At 44.9% G+C, this 10,093-nt stretch overlaps 1 non-coding gene across 1 annotated transcript; it reads left to right on the top strand.

The window, feature by feature from the left end:
- Positions 1-8,870: 8,870 nt before the first annotated feature.
- TRNAK-CUU (transfer RNA lysine (anticodon CUU)) lies at positions 8,871-8,942 on the top strand. Its single transcript has one exon. It is a non-coding gene; the product is annotated as a tRNA-Lys (tRNA).
- Positions 8,943-10,093: the final 1,151 nt, after the last annotated feature.

Below are 10,093 nucleotides of genomic sequence, written 5' to 3' on the forward strand. Positions count from 1 at the left end.
AGGCCACTCCGCCTCACCTCCGAAGGTCCTTCCTCCCGGGTTTCGGCACCAAAATGTAGAGAAAAGGACAAGCCGCCGGGCCCATGGCGAAGCCCACCCGTCAATCTCTTCTTTATGTTGTTGTTGTTGTTGTTGTTGTTGTTGTTGTTGTTTCCCTGTGCAAATGGCTCGTACCCAAAGAAGGGGATTGGCCGATTATAAGGTGAATTATTATTTTGAACACTGCTCTGATCCTAATGATGATATCGCCACTCCTCATCTTCTGCATAATTTTCTACAGTTTTTTCGCTCCGGATTTCTCCACGCACCTACAACGTCTCAAAGAAGTTTTGGCACGTGTGAGCAATGACGGCTTGCAACTAAATCCGAAGAAGTGCCGCTTTGCAGCACGGCAACTCACCAGCCTAGGGTACGTTGTGTCCAAGGATGGCATTCTTCCTGATCCAGCCAAGCTTCGGGCCGTGGCCAAATTCCCCAAACCGTCAAAGAACTGCGTAGTTTCGTGGGCCTGTGCTCATACTTTCAACGCTTCATACGAAACTTTGCCACGATCATATCACCACTGACGAAGCTCCTTGGAAGTAACAGGCCCCTCAGTTCGTGGTCCTCCAAGTGCGACCACGCGTTCGTAAAGATCCGCCATTTATTGACGTCTCCTCCTATTTTACGCCACTACGACCCTGCGGCCCCAACGGAGGTGCACACGCACGCAAGCGGTGTAGGCCTCGGCGCTGTCCTGGCGCAGAGCAAACCCGGCTTCCCTGAATATGTCGTGGCATATGCAAGTGGTATGCACACGAGAGCTGAGATCAACTACACCGTCACGGAGAAAGAGTTCCTGGCGATTGTCTGGGCCCTTACAAAGTTTCGACCTTATGTGTATGCATCGCCCATTTGATGTCGTCACCTGCCATCATGCACTATGCTGGCTGCCATCATTGAAGGATCCTTCAGGCCGTCTCGCCCATTGGGCTCCTCGCTTACAAGACTACGACATTCAGGTGCTGTATCGCAACGGACGCCAGCATGCTGATGCCGACGCCCTATCGCGCTCCCCTCTGCCTGAAGATGACGTGCCCCGCTCAGTATCCTCAATTGCTGTTTCTGCCATCGATTTTGAAATCATCGCTACCGAACAGCGAAAGGATAATTGAATCGCCCCACTTATCTGGTTGCTTTCTGATCCGTCCGCAACACCATCCACGTGCACCTTGCGTCGTCGAGCTCACCATTTTGCCATTCGAGACCGTCTCATACACCGACGCAATTACGAAGCCAATGGCCGGCAGTGATTACTCGTGATACTCCTCAGTATGCGGTCGGAGATACATGAAGCCTTTCATTCTGATCCGCAATGCATGCACTTTGGGGTATCTAAAACCTACCACAGCATTCGAGAACGCTTCTTCTGGCGCAGGATGTACCGCTACGTGCAGCAGTTCGTTCGCTCCCTCATCAAGCACCGCATTAATAGTGCTGATTCTCCTCTCATCTACTGCCGACCATACCGGGTTGCTGCCACAGAGCGTAAGATAATTCAAGAAGTCAACAAGATATTGGCCAAAGGAATTATTGAACCCTCCTCGAGCCTTTGGGCATCTTCTGTTGTACTCGTTAAGAAGAAAGATGACACGTGGTGCTTCTGCGTTGATTACTGCCATCTTAATCGAATCACGAAGAAGGACGTTTATCTTCTCCCCGAATTGATGACGCACTTGATTGTCTTCATGGCGCGCGATACTTTTCTTCAATTCACCTACGTTCTGGCTATTGGAAGATTGCGGTGGACGAAAAAGACCCCGAAAAGACTGCGTTTGTAACCCCCGACGGCCTACACCAATTCAAGGTGATGCCGTTTGGGCTATGCAACGCCTCAGCCACGTTTGAGCGTATGGTGGACTCGCTGTTACAAGGACTGCAATGGTCAACTTGCCTGTGCTACCTGGATGATGGCCTTCAATATTCGCCTACATTTGAGACACACCTCCAGCGTTTGTCAGCGGTTCTCAACGTCTTCCGCACTGCTGGTCTTCAACTAAACTCGTCGAAATGTCACTTCGGCCACCAGCAGATTACGATGTTGGGCAACCTTGTCGACGCATCAGGTGTGCAGCCTGACCCGGAGAAAATTTGTGCCGTGACGAGCTTTCATTTACCTCAGTCTGTCAAGGACGTCCGGAGCTTTGTGGGACTTTGTTCCTATGTTAGAAGGTTCGTAAAAGATTATGCAACGATCGCTCGACCACTCACCAACCTTATCAAGAAAGACGTGACTTTTACGTTGGGTTCCGCTCAAGCTGCCGCTTTTTCTCACCTCATGACCCTTCTCAGGACTCCACCTATATTAGCACACTTTGACCCGTCCGCTCCGACAGAAGTCTGTACTGATGCGTGTGGTCACGGGACTGGAGCCGTCCTAGGCCAACGCCAGCGGGGACACGACCGAGTTATCGCCTACGCTAGCTGCCTTCTCACAGCTTCCGAGCGCAACTATTCAATAACAGAGTGTGAACGTATTGCTCTTGTTCGGGCAGTCACGAGGTTCCGCCATTATTTATTTGGCATGAATTTCTCCGTAATAACGGACCACCAAGCGCTGTTGGCTTTCGTAACTGAAGGATCCTACTGGCCGGCTTGGGCGCTGGGCTCTGCGACTGCAAGAATATACCTATAGGTATCACTCACTTGTACGTGACTGTATATATACAGTCACGTACAAGTCGGGACACCTACATCAGGACACAGACTGCCTCTCCCGCTACCCGGTCGATGAACTGAGCACCATCCCTGACACAGACATCGATACTTGCGTCTTCTCTGTTTCGCAACTGACCCGCATCGGTAACGATCAACGCCGTGATGAATCCTTGCGTGCACTATAATCGAACATCTCGAATCACCATTTTCCGACAGGTCCCATTGCTCGTTCGTCCTCCACGATGGTGTACCATACCACCAGAACTTCTACCCAGATGGACCAGCCCAGCTGCTCCTCATTCCAAAACAACCCCACTCGGCAATTATCCACGAACTCCATGACCTTCCAACTTCCGGTCACGTTGTTGTGTCACGCACTTACGACCGGATTCACCGACGCTTCTTGTGGCCAGGGCTTTCGCGCTCAGTCGGAAGATACGTTGTGGCTTGTGATAAATGTCAGAGCCGCAAAACACTATCGACGCTTCCCGCCGGGCACCTTCACCCACTTGACATTTCGTCAGAACCTTTCTTCTGCGTTGGCTTAAACCTCCTGGGCCCTTTTCCCTTGTCTTCTTCTGGCAACAGGTGGATAGCTGTGGCCACAGACTACGCCACACGCTACGCCATCACACGAGCACTTCCAACAAGCTGCGCCACAGATGTCGCCGACTTCCTCCTCAAGGAGTGATCTTGCAACATGGAGCTCCACGCCAGCTGCTTACAGACCGTGGCCGCACCTTTATATCAAAGGTCACAGCCGATATCCTTCAGTCGTGTGAAATGAGGCACAAGCTCACTATACGTCGCACCACCCGCAGACAAATGAACTCACGGAGCGTCTGAATCGAACACTTACAGACATGCTTGCGCAATACGTTTCTTCCAACCACTCCGACTGGGACCTTGCTTTGCCATACGTGACATTTGCATAAAACTTATAAGTGTTAGATGCAATGTTACCGCACGAAGGCGACGACATCGTCCGTGACACCGACATGTTTACGGAACACGCGGAAGAAGGTAGGCATCTTGCACATTTACGGATCAGCCAGCAGCAAGAGTACGATGCAGGCCGCTACAATGCTCACCGCAGAACAGTCGTCTACCAAACTGGCGACAAAGTATGGGTTTGGACGCCCGTGCGGAAACGAGGACTTTCCAAAAAGCTCTTAAGAAGATACTTTGGACCGTACCTAGTGTGGCGACGACTGAGCGATGTCACTTACGAAGTTCTTCCCGGTAGTTCGTTTAGTACAAGGCGTCGCCAAAACCATCCTGAACTCGTTCACGTAGTGCGCATGAAGCCTTACGTCAGCGAGTGATTGCGTGAGACTTTTGTTGAAAAAAAACTGCATTACAGTCCGCATCGGGGCGATGCTCTTTGAGAGGGAGGCAAATTGACGTGCGTGTACATGTGGACGAAAACGATGATGAAGGATTTAGTGAACACGAGGTAGTGGGCCTCTAACTTCACTCGCGACCGAAGAAGACGATCTTATAGCTCAGCTGTTCAGAACACGCTGCTTTCGTTGTCGTAAGGTGCACTTGTGTTTTGTTCGCATTGTACCGCGACAATATAATGGATTCGAGACGGTAAACCCCACATACCAATCAACTGCTATACTGTCATTACGACCGGGCTTTGCGCGCCAAAGTGCATGAATAATTTCACGAAGTCTGGAAGCTGAGTTGTTTTCCAAGAGACTCGAAAAAGAATTTTCTTTCTGCCGGAAAAATGAAACGTGACAAGTTGCATTACACGAATACATCATTCATATTCAGCCTAAGTTTGTAACGGGTTGAGCGTAAGTTTGCAAGCAAACCTTTGCCGGCAACAACCCTGTTTATGTCAAAATATTGGACAGACGAATATCAGCTGTATGCCTAAAGGACTTCGGTTCACGTGCGCATGAATCCAACATTTTAATTCATAAACATTCCTTACTGCACTTGGTTGCTCCTGTATCTGCCTTTGATTTTTGCTTTCAGCTTTTTTTGTGATGCGAAATATATAATGGAATATATTATGCGTGTTTCTCTGCAGATGAGAGTCTTTTTAGAATAATTCAAAAACCACAATGTGATTATGAGAGACACCGCATATAGTGGATGGCTCCGGAAATTTTGAACATATGTTGCTATTTAGCGCGCACCCAAGTCCAATTACTCCGGCCTCTGGCATTTCAGCTCCATTGAAATGGGACCGCTGCAGCCGAAACTTGGTACCGCTACCTATGGGTCTCTTTTTGAGCATCCTAACCTTTAAGAAGCCACGGCAGCTCTCCTTTTTTATATTTTTTTTCTGTGATGTAAGTGCGCCTTCTGTGCTGGTCTGATGCCCACGTTTATACGTGTGCAGTCTAAATTCTCTTGTTCCCTGTTCTTGTGTTTCAAGGTTACCTCTCCGTCCTGTCTTATATCATGCCGAAGTCAACGTTTCAAATCATTTACGATCCTTGTGAAGCGATCAGTGGCAGTCCTCAGCAAATCCTGCTATGGTGCGTTTTTATCGTGCAATGCTTCTATATATAATTGATAATTCAGTTGCTTCTGTCAATGCAACCACAAAATTATTGCGCACAAATAAATGACTTGCACACTTTGTAATAATAAGAGGAACTGGAGGAATTTACGAACGAATAAATACACACGCGCACTATTTAACCCATTAGGTACCAGCGTTACCTTTTCGTCATGCATTTTCCAACAAATCCTTTCAAGTTATTTAGCTTTAGGAAACCTCTCCGGAATACCAGTAATGTATCTTGCGAAAGCCTAGGGTACCCTTTATTGATTAGGTGTGGTGAAGTTTTCTATGTTTATTGGGGAGGTGCCAAAGCAGGCGCCAAATAGTGGTTCTACATTTCACCACGTCGGCATGCAACGCACCTATGAGTAAATGGATATTTTTTATATTATCAATTTTTAATAACGTGGCGCACATGATCTTGAAGCTGACCTGTACTGTGGGATCTGCGATGAAAATTTGGAACAGATTAAACAATGTTTTCCTTTCGAACAAGCGTGTTATTTTACGTGTTAGCATGTGGTCCCACTGTAGGTTTTTAGGTTCCCGATTTTGTTCAAGAATGTTACATCGTTTTACGCTCCTTGTAGGGAGATTCCGCAGTACTCATGCGCCAATTTACTGTATGCCCAGGTTTCATTAAGAGGATATAGCTAGAATACCCCAAGAAAACGATAAATATGCATTGGCTATCTACGCTTACTAGCTGTTTGATTGATTTGATTTGTGGGGTTTAACGTTCCAAAACCACATATGATTATGAGAGACGCCGCAGTCGAGGGCTCCGGAAATTTCGACTACCTGGGGTTCTTTAACATGCACCCAAATCTGAGCACACGAGCCTACAACATTACCGCCTCCATCGGAAATGCAGCCGCCGCAGCCGGGATTCGATCTCGCGACCTGCGGATCAACAGCCGAGTACCCTAGCCACTAGACCACCGCGGCGGGGCACTTACTAGCTGTTAAAAGGCTACCACATAGACGAAAGTGTCGCAGGTTAGGATTTCACTTGTGTCATCGAAAATTTAAGTATAATAAGGAATAACTCTTGAATTTTAACATCGAAAATACGATATGATTATGAGGAACGCCATAGTTGAGGGCTCCGGAAGTTTTGCCCCCTGGCATTCTACCTAAATTGTAGACAGCCTCATAGGCAGCTTAGAGCAGGCGTTAAATATCTGCTTGATGACGGCCGTCACAGTGGTGGCTGTGACTGTGATGAAGATCAAGCAGAGTATGAAGAACGAGGCGAGGGATCACCAAGCCAACTATCAGCCCAGGTGCAGGAGACGTAAGCCTTGCCGCGAAGTTACCTTCAAGTGCGGAGAAAAAGACAAAGAAAAGTTCATCGCTCTAATGCAGTTACCAGATATAACTACTTCACGGGAGTAATGACATATAACTATTTCACAGGAGTAATGACCAGGTGTACGCAGCAATAAAGAAAAAAGTCTACTGTATTGTAATTCATTAAAAGAAGGGGTGATGAGCAACACTTACTTTGCGAGGTAGCCACAAACAACTGGTGGTGCTTATTCGCAGCACATGATCCAGCGTCACTGAACGTGAATTCCGGATGTAAATCCCTCAAAGCTACCAGATATGGGGAGATAACAAGCGAAAAGGAACTGGCCATCAAACAACGCCAATTCTTGCTGAAAGAGCGCGTTGTGAAACGCATTTTTAATAAGAAAACAGTCCACTTCATCGAAACTGTGCCGAACGTCAAAAGGCACATGTGCAATGGGGAGAACTGCAACAAAATGGTAACCACACAGTGCAGCAAATGATTTATTGATTCAATCATTGATTGATTAACTGATTAATTGATAATTGATTGATTGATGAAGTGATTGATTGATTGATTAACTGATTAATTGATTGATTGATTGATTGATTGATTGATTGATTGATTGATTGATTGATTGATTGATTGATTGGTGTGTGAGGTTTAACATCTCAAAACCACCACAAGATTATGAGAGACGGCGTAGCGGAGGGCTGCGGAAATTTCGACCACCTGGGGTTTTTTTCCATGCACCCAAATATGAACACATGGGCCTACAGCATTTTCACCTCCATCGAAAATGCAGCCGCCGCCGTCGGGATTCGACTCCACGGCCTGCGGGTCAGCAGCCTCTAGACCACCACTAGACCGCCACTAGACCACCACAGAAGAAGAAGAACTCTCCAGCAAATATGACGTCGGCATATGCATCCAATGCTTCATACCATTCCCCATTGAATGTCTAACGAATCTCTAAATTTATTTTTCGCGATGTGTCAGGGTCTGAAGTATTATTTAACGTTTTTCAATTATTGTTGTAGCCTAAGAGGCCAGCGTGGTCATATGGTCATGGACCACATCTTGTAAACTAAAAGCTCGTTCACGACGAAATTTTCAGTTTGATCTATGAAGGCACAGATACGATTAAAATGGCATCTGATTTCATAATACTCATACAAAAAAAACAGGTACCTAATGCGTTTTCTTTATGCAAGCATTATTTAGAGCATAGATTCGCACACGCTACCTGTCTCGGCGCAGTGAGGCGGGAGAGGGGGAGCGTGGGAGAGGAGACAGGGGGAGCGGATTCGTATGCACAGTAAGGGTGGTCACGCGGCACACCAGATTTAGCTCGACACTAAGCTGCTTCGCATGACCCCGATGCGGTGGTCTAGTAGCTAAGGTACTCGGCTGCTGACCCGCAGGTCGCGGGATCGAATCCCGGCTGTGGCGGCTGCATTTCTAATGGAGGTGGAAATGTTGTATGCCCGTGTGCTCAGATATGGGCGCACGTTAAAGAACCCCAGGTGGTCGAAATTTCCGGAGTCCTCCACAACGGCGTCTCTCATATTCATATGAAGGTTCTGGGAAGGTTAAACCCCACATATCAATCAAATCTGCTTCGCACCTAAAAAAAGAAAAACAGCAGATACAGAATAAGAAAGTGCAGGCATAACAGGACAAAAAGGCACAGATAATGCGCTTATGAAAGGTTTCTTGAGATGCTGCACATTGACGTATGGATCGTTTTGGTAAGGACTCAAGGTGAACTATAGTGCGTATACAATGCAGCCACAATTTGTTACCAAGAAATGTCAGCAATAACATAGATAAAAAAATTTTCTTGTTATCTTGACAGGATATTTTACAGCCTGCTGCCTCCCGGCCCTTTATCCTGCACAACATGAATGTTGCCAATTAAAATAAACGCGTAAATTATACAGTGATTTTGGCACAAAAGTCGTTCCAACCGCTTTTAGGCAGCTTAGCAACATTACTATGTGTGTGTTGATATACACGGCTGCTGATATATATAAATATATATATATATATATATATATATATATATATATATCAGCAGCCGTGTATATCAACACACACATAGTAATGTTGCTAATATATATATATATATATATATATATATATATATATATATATATATAGATATATATATATATATATATATATATATATATATATATATATATATATATATATATATATATATATATATATATATAGGCTCATAAAGAGTGTACCACACTTGCCGCCATGGCTACTAGTGGCGCTGACTAACACTCCCACGTTTAAATTGACATAGATACCCAATAAAGTGGCTGGGGGATAGCTGTCGTGGTAGCTCAGTGGTAGAGCATCGAACGCTTTATTCGAAGGTCGCAGGTTCGGATCCTGCCCACGGCAAGTTATCTTTTCACCCACTTTTCTTTCTTCTCATTTGCATTACAATTGGCCTAATAACTTCCCCTATACCTTCCTTGGCATTATTGTCTGTTAGATGTCATTATTATAGTGTGAAACACAAAAAATGAGGCCTTAAGTATACACTTGTTTCCCTTATTCATTAACGAGGGCCTCGTACTGGCAGGCTTAATGCCTCTGGGTTGTATACGGGGGACTATTGGTCAGCTGCCAGTTAGTAATACGTTCACGAGCTACGTGACCCCAAACATTCTCATAAAGAGTGTACCACACTCGCCGTCATGGCTACTAGTGGCGCTGACTGACACTCCCACGTTTAAATTGACATATATACCCAATAAAGTGGCTGGGGGATAGCTGTCGTGAGAGCTGAGTGGTAGAGCATCGAACGCGTTATTCGAAGGTCACAGGTTCGGATCCTGCCCACGGCAAGTTATATTTTCACCCAATTTTCTTTCTTCTCATTTATATTACAATTGGGTAATAACTTCCCCTATACTTTCCTTGGCATTATTGTCTGCTAGATTTCATTATTATTGTGTAAAACACGAAAAACGAGCCCTCAAGTATACACTTGTTTCCCATATATATATATATATATATATATATATATATATATATATATATATATATATATATATATATATATATATATATATATATATATATATATATGTATATATATATATATATATGTATGTATATACTTGTTTTGTATACATTTGTTTCCCATATATATATATATATATATATATATATATATATATATATATATATATATATATATATATATATATATCCCATATATATATATGCACTTGTTATATATATATATATATAAGGGAAACAAGTGTATACTTGAGGGCTCGTTTTTCGTGTTTTACACAATAATAATGACATCTAACACACAATAATGCCAAGGAAGGTATAGGGAAGTTATTAGGCCAATTGTAATGTAAATGAGAAGAAATAAAAGTGGGTGAAAAGATAACTTGCCGTGGACAGGATCCGAACCTGCGACTTTCGAATAACGCGTTCAATGCTCTACCACTGAGTTAGCACGACAGCTATCCCCCAAGCTACTTTATTGGGTATCTTTGTCAACTTAAACGTGGGAGTGTCAGTCAGCGCCA

This window comes from Rhipicephalus microplus, chromosome 2 (genome assembly GCF_043290135.1).
Source record: "Rhipicephalus microplus isolate Deutch F79 chromosome 2, USDA_Rmic, whole genome shotgun sequence".
Classification (NCBI taxonomy): Eukaryota; Metazoa; Arthropoda; class Arachnida; order Ixodida; family Ixodidae; genus Rhipicephalus; species Rhipicephalus microplus.